The sequence below is a fragment of the Protopterus annectens genome, chromosome 3.part1, assembly GCF_019279795.1.
Source record: "Protopterus annectens isolate FY-2018-M chromosome 3.part1, PAN1.0, whole genome shotgun sequence".
Taxonomy (NCBI): domain Eukaryota; kingdom Metazoa; phylum Chordata; order Ceratodontiformes; family Protopteridae; genus Protopterus; species Protopterus annectens.
Window position 1 is genome coordinate 87,779,410 of NC_056732.1, and position 14,068 is coordinate 87,793,477.

General features: G+C 42.2%; 1 protein-coding gene across 3 annotated transcripts in view; it reads right to left on the reverse strand.

The window, feature by feature from the left end:
• The window catches only part of MTSS1 (MTSS I-BAR domain containing 1), a 1,668,097-nt gene that overhangs the window by 1,314,803 nt on the left and 339,226 nt on the right, over positions 1-14,068 (reverse strand). The window lies entirely within an intron of this gene.

Here is a 14,068-nt window from a genome sequence, read left to right on the forward strand (position 1 = left end):
TGCAAAGAAATATATATTTGTTAGGAGAGGATATTCGTCTGGGCTGGAAACTTTAGCTTTGTTACTGCAACTGATGATGTTATAAGTTGGTCCGATAAGCTTCATTTTGGAGAATGGACTAAAATGCTTGGTTTGCTAAGTATATACAAATTAGGCAGAGCAGGTATATCCTTTACATACTTTTCTACAGCTTATAATAGGTTGTCTGGGACTGGGGAAAAAAAAAAAAATATATATATATATATATATATATATATATATCTACACACACACACACACACACACACACACACACACACACACACACACACACACACACACACACACACAAAGTATCTAATTGAGAGAAAGCAGATATTAACCAGTAATATGTTGGCCTGTGCCCTGTTTGTGTTATCTTTTAAAATTAACAATAAGAAATGTCTCCGGCACTGGAGATGTCCAACCAATTATATAAGATCCAGCAGGTTTGTAGAATGATGTAAAGAGATCTGCACAATGACACTGGAGAAGAACTGGGTGGTAGGAGTTCATTTCTGGCTGGGATAGATACAAAGAGAAATGCACTGTCACAGGATTAAATTACGGAAAAAAGAAGATTGGAAAAGTTTGCTTTTAATAAATGGCAAATCTGGATACAGGATCAGAAAGCACTGGGACTGCCAGATTTGGATGACAAAACTTCAGCGGCTCAGCATAAGACTGAGTTAATATTACATTGAAGAGACATTTCTAGGTGAATGTGCTGGAAGGTACCTACCTAGGATGTTCCTCTAAAGCTGTGAAACACTCGTCCCTTAGATTAAGACAAACAAAAGGTAGAGAGATAGGTATATAATTTGAGGGATTATGACAAGGGCCAGATGATAAGATGACCCCAGAAGAAGCACAGGTTATTTTGCAAGGTACTATGGAAATAAATATAATGAAGAAGCACTTGGTACACATCAAAGTATATATTTACTGAATTTTCCCAAAGATGTTGCCAGCATAGGCAGACCACTTAATGAAGCTCATAACCAAGAATGAGTTACAAGAGATAACTGAAGAGGCTGCCAAATGGCAAACTGCCAGTCTTAGATGGGATTCCAGTTGAATTGTGTAAACTGGGAAGGGAGACCATGATCAGATAGGATGCATGAAGTTATGGACCAAACACTGGTTAAACAGGATGTTCCACCCTCTTGGAAAGGCAAAGGCATTACAGTTATTTTGAGGCCTGCAAAGACCCATCAACAGTTAGCTCCTACTGACCAATTTTGGTTTTAAAACCAAATGATAAAATACTGACTCCTGTACTGCCAGAGGAGTTATCACATTTCATACCACAGTTGGTGCGTAAGGACCAATGTAGCTTTGTAAATCGTCTGCTATTTGACACTATATTAAAAACACTGATTTTTATACAGGAAATGGTAAATAAGAACAAGCTCCACTTGTTAGTACGAACACAGTAAAGGAATTTGATATGGTGCAATGGGGCTACTTATCCTCTGGTGTTAAAAATAATGGAATTCCCTGGGAATTTTATTTCATTGATTAAAAATTATCTATACAAGTGCATATGCTAGGGTTAAAATAAATATTGAATTAACGTTAATGTTCTCTATTTGTAGGGAGATAATGCAAAAGTATCTGTTACCCCCACTTCTACTTGGTTAATATTTGGAGCCATTCAATAATACAGACACGTGAGACTGTCAAGATATAAAAGGAGCCCAGTAGAGGTAAATCTGGCATTATATGCAGACAATCTTTTGTTAAATTTGGCAGACCCCAAAAACTGTTTGGAACCCACATTAGAAATCTTGAAGCAATCTGGAATCATATTGGTGTATAAACTAAATATGGAGTAACACAAATATTACCTTTCAATTACTATCACAAAAGCTTACAGATTTATGTTCAAAGCTATTTAAAAATCACAGCATAAAATACCTGGATATGTCTCTCACACACTGGTTCAGAAACACTAATAAAGTTTCTTACTCTAAAGTCTCAGCCAAATGTTTTCAATTCAGAAAATGGAAATTCTTTTTCCTTGACTTGGATCAAGAGGTACAGGTGTTTTATACTGTTGTCAGACCAGATCGCTGCACCCAAAGCAGGCATTCAGCAGAGGTTTAAACAATGCAATGAGAGATTTCATATGGGGACAGGAAAAGCCAAGGACATTTGGGGAGTGAATTCAGCTAAGGAAAGATTCAGGTAGTCTGGGGTTCTCAGACCTTAGAAGACACTGGAGAATGGTGCTAACAACTATTCCTTTTGTGGAAAACTCAAGAAGATCAAACAGGATGGGAAGAAATGGGGAGACAGCTACAAGTAGGGAAGAATATGGACCCCAATACATTACTATGATTAGAGGAGGACAGTAAAATTAGAGATCGCTGGGCCCAAATAAGAGCTGCCCGAAATTGGTTAATAAGGGAAGATAAATTGTGAGAGGTTGGGAACTGGTCTGTGCCTATGTGAGTGAGGATAATGGAAAAGAAACGTGGGGAAGAACTGATGAATTGGGCTGAGGTGTATCTAAGAGGATAGAGAGGTGTTGACATAGAGTAAGCACAAACCTTTTTAACCTGGGACAGATTCAAGAATAAGTTGATAGTAAAAGGGTGAAATTACACAGCTTTTATAGGCATAAGAAACATATACGTAAAGATAAAGAAAGAAAAAAAGAAACAGGTGGCTTGAATGGAATGCTGCTTTTGGGGAGTATTACAGTGGAGATGAATAAGGCACTCTTTAAAGGGTTAACGTTGAAGTTATAAATAATGTTAGATGACATAAAAAGTCAGGCCAAGCTCAAGTTAGAAGGAACTTGGGAAAAATCATTGAGAAAAGGTTTCTTTGGACAACAGTGGAAGGAAATAATGAGAAGACAGAATGTTATTAAAGAAAGAAAATTTCAATTCTTTGTCTACAAATGCTTGCATTTTTATACACCCAGCAGACTGAGTAAGGTGTACCCTAATGTCCATGACAAATACTAATGTTTCTTTCTGGAGATTCCAGAGAATGGTTCCATATATTTCGCACTGCCCAAAACTAAGAGATTATCAGAACTTAATGCAAGATCTGTATGAACAGTTAGGGCCAGGTGGAGGCCCACTTCCACTGACAACATATTTCTTGGAGATTCCAGAAGGAGCAGCCTGGGGACAATTAGACAGAGACATTCTGTTCACATTAATGACGGTGGGAAAAAATACTATTACTAGAAGACAGAAAATAATGGATTCACCAGCAAGGGAACTTATTAAGGGTTTAGTACAAATCTTTGCAAACCGGGGCCTCCTACTGTTATTGGAGCTGTCTAACTATGTTTCTTCCATGTTGCTCTGGTTTCAGCTTGGACATCCTGGTATTTTATGACTTTGTGTCTCCCTGTACATTGTAATTACTGGGTGTAGCAATTTCAAAGATCAACGCTACCTTTGTCTTTTTTCATAGACTCTTATATCTGTTTTTCTTGCATCTATTTTTGACCTGTTGGCAATGGGTGATCCCATGTGAGACAAACCAATATAGTAATGTTGGCTTTTACCAGCTTAATTTCTCCAAGTGTTTTGGGTTTCTAATACCATGACAGGAATAGACCCCATTTCTAAGTTAGGGTATGATTAGAGTTCATGAAATTAGTATTGTTTCAGTCTTCAATCTTAGCCAAGAGTGCTCTTCTCAGCAACTGCAAGGTGCCTAGAATTGCTTCCTTCAGTAATTCATACAGGGCTATAAGTACTGGTAGCAAGTATAATTGCAATTTTTATTAGACCTGTTGTTCCTATTGCTACTAGAACCATCCAGGTATCTTTCTTCCACATTGCTCTCATTTCAGCTTGCAAATCCTGGTATTTTATGACTTTGCGTCTCTGTACATAAGACACTGTAGTCACTGGGTGTAGCAATTTCAATGCTCGATTTTACTTTTTTTCATGAACTATTATACCTGATTTACTCACATCTATTTTTGAACTGTTGGTAATGTGTTATCCCATGTGATAACTTTCATCATTCTCAATAATGCTTTGTGGTTTATGTTTCCAATGTTTCTCAGATGTTTCTGTATTGTAGTATTTGCACAACCCCAAATGCAATAGTCTTACCACATTATTGTGCCTTTTAGTATAAATGCCCTCTGCCATGGCTGTATCATACCCAGCAACAAAATGCATGGCTGTTTCCAATTCTGTTTTATAGAACATGTGTTTGTCTGTTTCTCCCACATTTTCAATGGAATTTGTAAACCAACATGCATGTTGTCCACTATCCTGGGCCACCACTATTAGCCTCACCTTTTGGTTTAATTCATCTCTCCTTAACCATTGTTGCATCAAATCTTGGTCAACATGAATGTTCCAGGAGATCTCTGTACTTCCTACTATACTTGTGGACTTTCCATTTCTTCCTTCTCACCTGACCCTTTTCCCTGTATTCTTTTTTAAGCACATTCCATTGCTGCCTGATTTCTGAATACTTCTGGTATGATTTCCATTCCCACTTGATATTGAACTGTTTCTGCTAAACTAGGCAAAGATGACATCTTAGACTTTTCCTCACGTTTTAAAACTTTAACTATGTTTCAGTCTAATGAGGTCATCAGATACATATGCAGTCCCATGATTGCAGATCTATAAATGTAATCAATTTCGAGGAGGACCATAACTCACCTCCTTCAGACCATGGAATATGTAATACTGGTATACACTTATTTTTATATATCATTTGATAAGCATTTTGCTTGTTTTTGTGTCCAACTGATCCAACACCTTTTGGGGCCAGTCAATCATCCCAAAACTGTAGGACAGAACAGGAACAGCAAACTGATTTAGAGCTTGAAATTTTTTCTAGACTGTCAAGGTAATTTTCAGTACTAGTTTTAGTCTTCTCAAGTATTTCTTAGTGAGCTTTATTCTCATTTGTTCATGTTTTGTTGCCGGTCATTCAATTCCCATACATTTATATACTACCTTCTGCTCAAGTTCCTTTACATCATATTCCTGCCCCAAGCTGATATTTTTCTTGGTGCTGCAGCTTCCCTTTTTAAAATGTTGTTTTGGTGCAATTATCAAGATGAAATACCATTCTTATATTGTATGAGAAAGTTTTCAACATTTCTGGTTGTGCTTTCAATTCCTCATCTGCTGAACTACACAGTTGTAAGTCATCCACAAAACAAATCTGGTTTCTGGGAGCCAAACTGTAACCACAGCCTAGCCTGCTAATTAAACAACTTAATGAGTTAATGGCAGAATAAAACAGCAGTACTGACAAAGAATCACTATGGAATGCCCTCCCTCCTTTGAATTTTTACCCTGGTATAATAATTTCCTTTTTTTCATAGCTGAACTGCAAAACGTTTTGCCACTGTTTCATAGTAAAGTACAGTTGTGTACACTTACCATAAATGTAGATGCTCAAGTGTAGCCACTGTTGCAGTCAGCACATTTGGGTTATCCCTGCCAGGGTAGCCCTCAGCCAGCCCAAATACCAGAGACTTAGTATTTCTGCGTCAGTTGCTGTCACTTGAGGACTGATGTTAGGTCGTCAGTAGTATAAAGTAAGGCAGCCGACGCCATTACATCAGTTTTTCTTGCCCTAACCTGTCAGGAACCCCCAAGTAGGAGGCCAGGTTCTAGTGTAAGAAACCCCACCAGTGGAAAATAAATACCAATATGTCCCTTGTAAGGAAAGGAAGACAGCAAGTTAGAATGGTAATAAAAGGAGAAAGAGAAGTCAGGGGGCTGGAGGGAAGGTAACCAGGACTGCAACAGTGAATACACTTGAACATCTACATTTATGGTAAGTGTACACAACTGTACTATGTTCTTCATGTTTCACTGTTGCAGTCATCACATTTGGGTTGATTCCCAAAGCTGAGGAAAAGGGTGGAGGCAATCAATGAAACTAGGGGCTGGCTAGGATGCCCTGCAAGACTGCAGAGGCAAACCATGCCCTGGATTTAGAGAAGAGAGGCAGGTGGTAATGCTTGGTAAAAGTGTGAACAGATGTCCAGGTGGCAACCTCCAGGATGTGGGTCTATATCAGTCCGTCGAAACGGCTGACGATCAAACACTAGATGTTTGAACTGTGAAGTTCGAACAATGATTATCACAAAACCACGGAACACCAAATTCTTTCCCAGGGAAAGAATTTGGTGGGCCGTTTCTGTGGCTTTGCGATTATCAGGACTGTGGTGGGAAGTTACGGGTCGGGTTCAGGTAAGTGTGCGATTGTGTGGACGTTAGGGTTAGGGCGCGGGTTAGGTGAGTTACGGTTAGGGTGCGGGTGAGGTAGGTGTGCGATAGTGACAGACTTTAGGGTTAGGGCGGGACAGGTGAGCTAGGGTTAGGGCGTGGGTCAGGTGAGTGTGCGATAGTGACGGACCTTAGGGTTAGGGTTTGGGTTAAGGTAAGTGGATAGATAGTAGTGTATGTACAGTTTAGTGTAGGGTTAGATGTAGGATTTTAAGTGTTTGTGTGTGGATTGCTATTTTTTTGGTGTGCTTGTGTTGTGTGTGTATTTCTTGGAACAGCGATTTTTTTCCCTGGGAAAAAAATCTCTGTTCTAAGACTTCAATATTTTTGTACTTCATGGTTAGAAGTTCGAACATATGTTGTTTGAATTTCAGCCATTTCAGTGAACTGATATAGACCCTCCAGGATGTCCCTGGTGGGAATTCCTCTGAGGAAAGCTGCAGATGTGCAGGCTGCTCTAGTAGAGTGTGTCCTGACCCCCTTGGGGTGAGGCTTTCCATGCTGTTTGTAGCAGAAATGGATACAGTGTGCTATCCATTTGGAAATGGTTTGTTTGGAGATGGCTTTGCCTTCTGCTCCTGTAGCAAAGCTAACCAGCAATTGATCAGACTTTCTGAAGGATTTAGTCCTGTCAAGATAGAATCTGAGCCCTCTGTGCACATCTAGAGAGTGAAGAATCCTTTCCCACTTGTTCCGGCGATTAGGAAAAAAGGTGGGTAAATGAATGGATTGGTTGAGAGCCACACTGGATACCACCTTGGTCATGAAGGATGGTTTAGTTCTGAGGGATACCCTGTCTGCATGGAAGATGATGAAGGGTTCCACAGCCATGAGTGCTTGCAGCTCAGAGACTCTTCTGGCTGAAGCGATGGCCAGAAAGAATGCTGCTTTCCAGGAGAGAAAATTTAGCTCTGCAGAAGAAGCTGGTTCGAAAGGAGGCAAAGTGAGCTTTTCCAATACAAAGTTAAGGTCCCAAGCTGGTGTTGGTGCCCTTCTGGGTGGCCTCAAGTTGCTAGCCCCTCTTAGGAACTGTTTGATCAAAGGGTATGAGTAAAGGGACTGCGCAGTGGCATGAATTTTTATAGAGGAGAAAGACAGAACACTGTGTAGTAGGTTAGCTAAGTAATCCAGGATGAGAGGGAGGGAGGGCTGTGCCCTATTGGCTCCATTTGCCTGGATCCAGGTGCAGAACCTTTTCCATTTATCAGCATAAGACTTTCTGGTGCTACGACATTGGCCTCATGGATAACATCCAGAACCTGTTTACTGAGGTTGGCAGATAGGTTCGGGGTTAGGGAATAAGCCAAGCTGCCAAACTGAGTGTCTGCCATTGGGGATGTATTAATACTCCTTCCCTCTGGGTCAGGAGGTTTGGAATCTGAGGAAGATGCAATGGGGGTATCGGGGAGAGGCTGCGCAGCAAGGGGTACCAGTGCTGCCTGGGCCAGTCTGGAGCTATAAGAATGGTCCTTGCTTTTTCCTCCTTTATTCTGAGCAGTACCCTGGGGATTAGAGGTAGTGGAGGAAAGGCATAGACCGATAGATTGACCCAGGGGAAGGACAGGGCATCCACTTTCCAAGGCATTCAGTGATGCTCCCTGGTGCAGAATTTGCTGAGCTGATGGTTGGTGTGGGAGGCAAAGAGGTCGACCTTCGGTGTACCCCATTTCTGAGTTATTAGGGTGAAGGTTCTTCTGTTGCGCTGCCACTCGTATGGGTCCAGAAGATTTCTGCTTAATTGGTCTGCCAGAGAGTTGAGAGAACCTGATAGGAATTGTGCTAACAGGTGGAGTTGCATGGCAGAGGTTGTGTGCCAAAGGGTCATGTCCAGCCTGCATAGAGGGTAAGTGTGATTCCCTCCCTGCCTGTTGATATACCACATTACACTGGTGTTGTCTGTTTTGATCAGAAGAGCCCCTGGGGAGAGAAGGGGCTTGAAAGCTATCAAGGCATGCTGGACAGCCATCATCTCTTTTTGGTTGATGTGCAGAGGGATTTGATGTGGGCTCCATTGGTCCTGTATGCACCTGCCGTCCAGGTATGCACCCCAGGGATAGCCTGATGTTTCTGTGGTGAGGGTCTGGGTGGCGGGGGGTGGTGAGAAAGGTAGTCCCTTGTTGTAGGAGCATGCTGTTGTCCACCAAAGAAAATCTTTTCGGAGGTAAAGAATTATAGGCAGAAGAGACTTCAAGTCTTGAGAGTGTTGGCACCAAAGGCTTTTTAGGTACCACTGAAGTTTCCTCATATTCCGTCTAGCATATGGAATGAGTAGTATGCAAGATGCCATGAACCCCAGAGCTTGCAGGATCTTTCTTGCAGATAGCTGGGGCCTGGTGGCTAGTTGAGAGAAGTAGGCTGTCAGGAAATTTTGCTTTTCTGGTGTAAGGAATGCCATTTGGGATGCTGTGTATAGGCTTGTTCCTAGGAATATAATCCTTTGGGTGGGCACCTGTTTGGATTTCTTTTCATTGATTGAGTACCTTAGGGAGGTTAGTAAGGACTTTACAAAGGTCAGATGCTTGAGCAGCTTTTCCTGGCTGTCTGCCTGAATAAGGCAGTAGTCTAAGTATGTGTAAATCTGAATATTTCTTTGTCTGCAAAAGGCAATGGCCAGAGCCAGACATTTTGCGAAAACTCTGGGAGCAGTAGATAAGCCAAAGGGAAGCACAGAGAACTGAAAGTGTTGAGATCCTGCCCTGAAGCGGAGACATTTCCTGCATTATTCCCTGATATGAATATGGAGGTAGGCCTCTTTTAGATCTAGAGTGGCTAGCCAAGCATCCTTGGACAGCATGGGTAGCAGCCGCTGGAGGGTGAGCATTTTGAATTTTGGAATCACCAGGAAGGTGTTTAGAATGGATAGATTGAGGATGGGGCACCAGGTGCCCTCTTTTCTGGGTTCCAGAAAAAGAACTGAGGAGAAACCTTGGCCTCTCTGTTCTGCAGGAACGTACTCTACTGCCCTCATAGAGAGCAGGAAAAGGACTTGCTTTTGCACCTCTGCCCACTGGTTTGGAGGTAGATCTGGGAACCCTTTTGGGGTAGGAGAGGTGTGGAAAGAAAATCTGTATCACTGGGACACTATGTTGAGAACCCAGCAGTCGTTGGTAATGGCGACCCACGTGCTTGCGTGAAAGGAGAATTTTCCTCCTGGGGTAAGTGAAGGTGATCAGAGGGAGGGGTGGCTCAAAACTCCCTGGTTTTGAAGTGGAGGTAGTCCACTGCTTAGATTTCTGCACTCCCTGTGGCTGCTGTTTGGGGGGGTCTGGTTCCCCGGGGTAGGGCTGGACTGGCTTAGTGGGAGCAGGAAAGAACCAGTGCTTGGTGGGACAATGGCTGCTGAACCTGGGTGGCTGGACCTGTAAGAAATCCTTAACTGTCTGCATAGATTTTGCTTTTTCTTCCATCTTTTTTAAGACCTCTTCTGCCTTAGTGCCAATTAAGTTGTCTTTATGCAAGGAAGCATCCAACAATTTAGATTTGACATGGTCTGGCAAGGGCTGTTCCTTAAGCCACGCATGCCTTCTAATGACAGATCCGGTGACTGCTGCCCTGCAAGAAGCTTCTAGGGCATCAAAACCACAGTGCAAGGTGTGGTTAGTTACTTGACTTGCAGAATGCATTAACTCTTGTAACTCTTTAGATTCTGCACCAGCAGGAAAGGAAGACATTTTTTGTTTGAGGAGTTCCAGGGTATGTTGCTAAAATTTTAGCATATGAAACTGACAATTCAGTGCCCTGATAGCAAGAGTAGCTGAGGTGTATACCTTTTTATCCCATCTGTCTAGTGCTCGGGAATCCCTAGCTGAGGGGGTGGGATTCTTAGCAAAGGTTGCTTTAATCCCTTTAGGTGCCTTGAGAAATTACCTCAGGGTCAGCAGTAGGATTTTTAAAAAGAAATGTGTGTGAGTTAGGGACTCTATAATACCTGTCTGGTTTTCTGGGTGCAGAAGGGAGGGTGTCAGGAGTCAAGCTGGATTCCAGGAAAACATCGTCCACAATATCCAGGACTGGAGGGATGGCCAAAGGTCTGTGCTGTGGAAGATGTAAGAATTCCCTGAGTCTCTGTTTAGACTGAGGGCAGTCCTGACTCTCCCATTGGAAATGTTCTCTTAAGGTATGAAGGGTTTCCCCAAAGGAAAAATCCTCTGGGGGAGAGGTGGAAGGGATGGAATCCTCTGCATCGGAATCCTCATAAGTAGAGAGGGGTTGCATGTTTTCATATTCAGATGCATCAGAGTCATCTGACTCTTGTTCAGACAAAACTACAGGGGACAGATCTCTTTTCCTTTTGGAGGAGATAGCTTGGCTTCCCCTGATCAGCATGATAAGGTCTTCCGCCATTTTAAACATTTGAGACTGAGGCAAGGAAGCAGGTGCCTGAGATTGGGTCATCGGTTTCTCAGGTGTGGTTCGTACCCTGGGCCTAAGAAACTCGCTCATTTTCAAAAGAAAGATAGTCACGAAAGATGACAGTTTGTTTCGAGAATTGGTAGTGCGAGGGACTTCCTCGGAAGCTAGTGCCTGCTCAGTGGCTTCGGACCCATTCAAGTTAGAGACGACCGCAGGATCCTTAGTCGAAGAAGAGTTTTGTGGCATACCGGACTCCGAAAGGGTCTCGGTAGTGGCCTGCGAATCCACAGAAGCGGGCATCAGGGGCTGCAAAAGCTCCTCACTGAGGACCGGAGAACTGACGAGTAGCTTAACGGAAGGATCGTCGGTAGGTTTGGACCTGTACCGTCTGTCTCTGTCTTTATGTTTTTTTCGGAAGATCTGCTGTCGGATGGCTTACCGAAGCAATATCGGAGTTCGAGGATTGTAATCGAAAATATCTAGCTACAATAAGGGCCCTATGATGGACAGTTCTGGTGTTAAACAAATCACAGAAGCGACAGCAGGAGACGTCGTGGTCTGGGCCTAAACGAATGACGCAGTAAGAATGAAAATCTCAGTGTGGTATTTGCTTTCCACAGGCGAGACAATTGTTAACTTTTTTTGACATCAGTTAGTGCAAGAAAAAAGGCTCTCCAATGGGGTACTTAGCTTTAGAAGACTTCAGCTTCAAATCGGTAGACGAAACTGAGGTAGCGGCCGACCAGCACTGGTGCGAACTGCTTCTGCTTCGGGCTCCATGGCAAGAAAGACTGATGTAATAGAGTCGGCTGCCTTCCTTTATACTACTGACGACCCGATGTCAGTACTGAAGCGACAGTAACCGGCGCAGAAATACGAAGCCTCAGGTATTTGGGCCGGCCAAGAGCTACCCTGGCAGGGATAACCCAAATGTGATGACTGTAATGGTGAAACACAAAGAACATCTGCCCAAAGGATATCATTGTTGCTGGCAATGTTGACCTGCTGGCACTGAGTTCCTGGGTCTTGGAAAACCGCAATACTAATAAGCCTGGAATCAAGATCACCAGTAGAGAAAAAATATATAGGTACCAAAAGAGAGTTCACTATTGCGACTGAGAAACTTCAGCTCTGAACCACCCATTTGTAAAACAGATCTCAGGAAAGAAGCAACAGAAGAACAAAAATGGCATTCTCTTGCCAACCTGGACGTAAATGGAGAAGAGAAGACACCCACCCCCATCTGTGTCTTGCTAACTGCCTTCATCACCTTGTTCCAATCCACATGGAGACCTGAAGAGGGACTGCGGAAAGGTCTAGAGGAGTGTATTGAAAGTAAAGAGGAAAGTCTGGACTCCCAATATACAGAAAGTTATTTCTCTAAGGGAAAACTGCTTCATCTGTTCCAGGCCAGTAGGGTGTGTGTGTGCTTACATACTACTGAAACCTCAAGTTCAGAGACCCTTGAAGTTGAAGGTTGATGGGGCTATCATTAGCAGGATAAACATTCACATGTGACACTCTTGGTGGAGACTGGACTAATTCCTTTAGCCGCTACTCTCTTTAGTATTTATTTTCTCCTTTTTGCTTTTGGAGCTCAGAACCAAATCACTGGGTCACAAACCCTTAATTAAAAGTTCATCCCTTCACTGCTGTAGTCTCAGATATCCAAAATTCTCATAAATGTCGCAAGGAACATACACGCAGTACAGCAGCACACACACTCTGCATAAGGCATGCGCGTGTCATGAGGGAGAATTTTGTGTCCACATTTTGAACACATTATAAACTTAGTGGCCTTGTCTTTACACACATCAAAACTAGACAACAATAGCTAGTCCACAGCTAAAATCAGCCTAGCAGTATGGATAATAAGCTAATACTAAAGAAACTAACCCAAACAATAATACAACTTAATGGGAACATGGGATGATATAGGTCTACTGACAGCAATGAAACTAGCAACTGAATCCTAGAAAAAAGACATGAAATGTCTAACCTGAACAATCCAACCACCTAGACTACGAGCAAACAATTCACCAAAAGCAATATAAAACATTTTAACAAGATGAAAACAGGCATGGGAGAGTATTTCTTAGAAATGCCTGTAGGTATCATTTGCAGCCATTTGTGAGCAGTTTTGTTAAATGTCTTGCAGATCCTGCATATGTCTATAGGAATCTCAGGCCTTACACAACAAAGACACAGAGGATGTTCCGTACCCAATATCTTTCTGCCACAAGGACAGTTAAACTGGTTTTGAAATCAGGATGGTAAAAGAAAAAAGAATATTTACTCCCTAGGTGGAGGAAAAAAATAACAAAAAATGACCAAGTAAATGGACAAAATCCCAGAAGGAAGAAATACTACTAAAAACTTCAAAAGACTTACCTGAATCAAATGTTAAACCAGAAAAGTTCTGTTTTTGTATTTTGCAAAAAAAAAAAAAAAAATCATAGAGTGTTACAGCAATAGGGTCAGGCTTTTCCCTGAAAATGGCAGAGGCAAGACGTGTTTGAGGAAACATTTCCCAAATGGTTATAGGACCTAAAGGCACAGGTTCTAAACAATGTTTAGTTAGATCATCTTGAAGGAAGATCTGTGATAAACAGATAAAAAAGACTCTGCAGTTTATTTTCAGAAATCACTTTTTAATAACAGTTGACCTAGATGTAAGAACACAGCAGAGAAGAACAGAGGTGGAATACTGAAATACATAGGAAGAAGCAAGAAGCACTTATACAGTCAGGTGATCAGACCCCATGCTGACGTGACTATCTGCAGCTCTGGAGACCTCATTCTGATCAACTGTACACAAGGTAAAGTAAGTAAACGGGCAAAAATGATACATGGTTTCTCTCAGAGATCATACAAATTAAAAACTACAGCAGCTTAATACATATACTTTTGAGAACATCAGGGATATGCCACATTTAAGTACCTTAGGAACCTACAGAGTCAAAATGACCATTTCAAAGAAGGATATACAATAGGCACGATGCTGACATTAAAGACAGAAGACACATGGGTGATACAAGGAAGGTATCTACCATGGCAACAGAGGCGAAAGATCAGAAAAGTATTCTAAAGATATCTTGCAGCTATACCAGTGGCAGAATCTGAGAATGAATGAGAAGACTAAGACAATTCCTATGCTGCATGGAGGAAATAAAAAAATAACCTGTCAGTTAAGTAGGCTCTGCTGTTTATCCAGAAAGCAGTGTAATGAGCAGTCTAGGTGGGTCAAGCAGTTCTTAACTTAAATCCCAATCAGTGGCTTCCAGCACTTGAGAAGAGTTAGGAAACTGGGCTGTTTCTGTACCTCTCTATGCAATTAGTTACAGAAAAATGTCACATGTACTACAGCAGGACAGTAACAGGTAGTCACAACTGCCTACAGCACCATGCCAATCCTTGTGCACTCAGGATTTCCCCTCTGCCCATGTTTTTTCCTG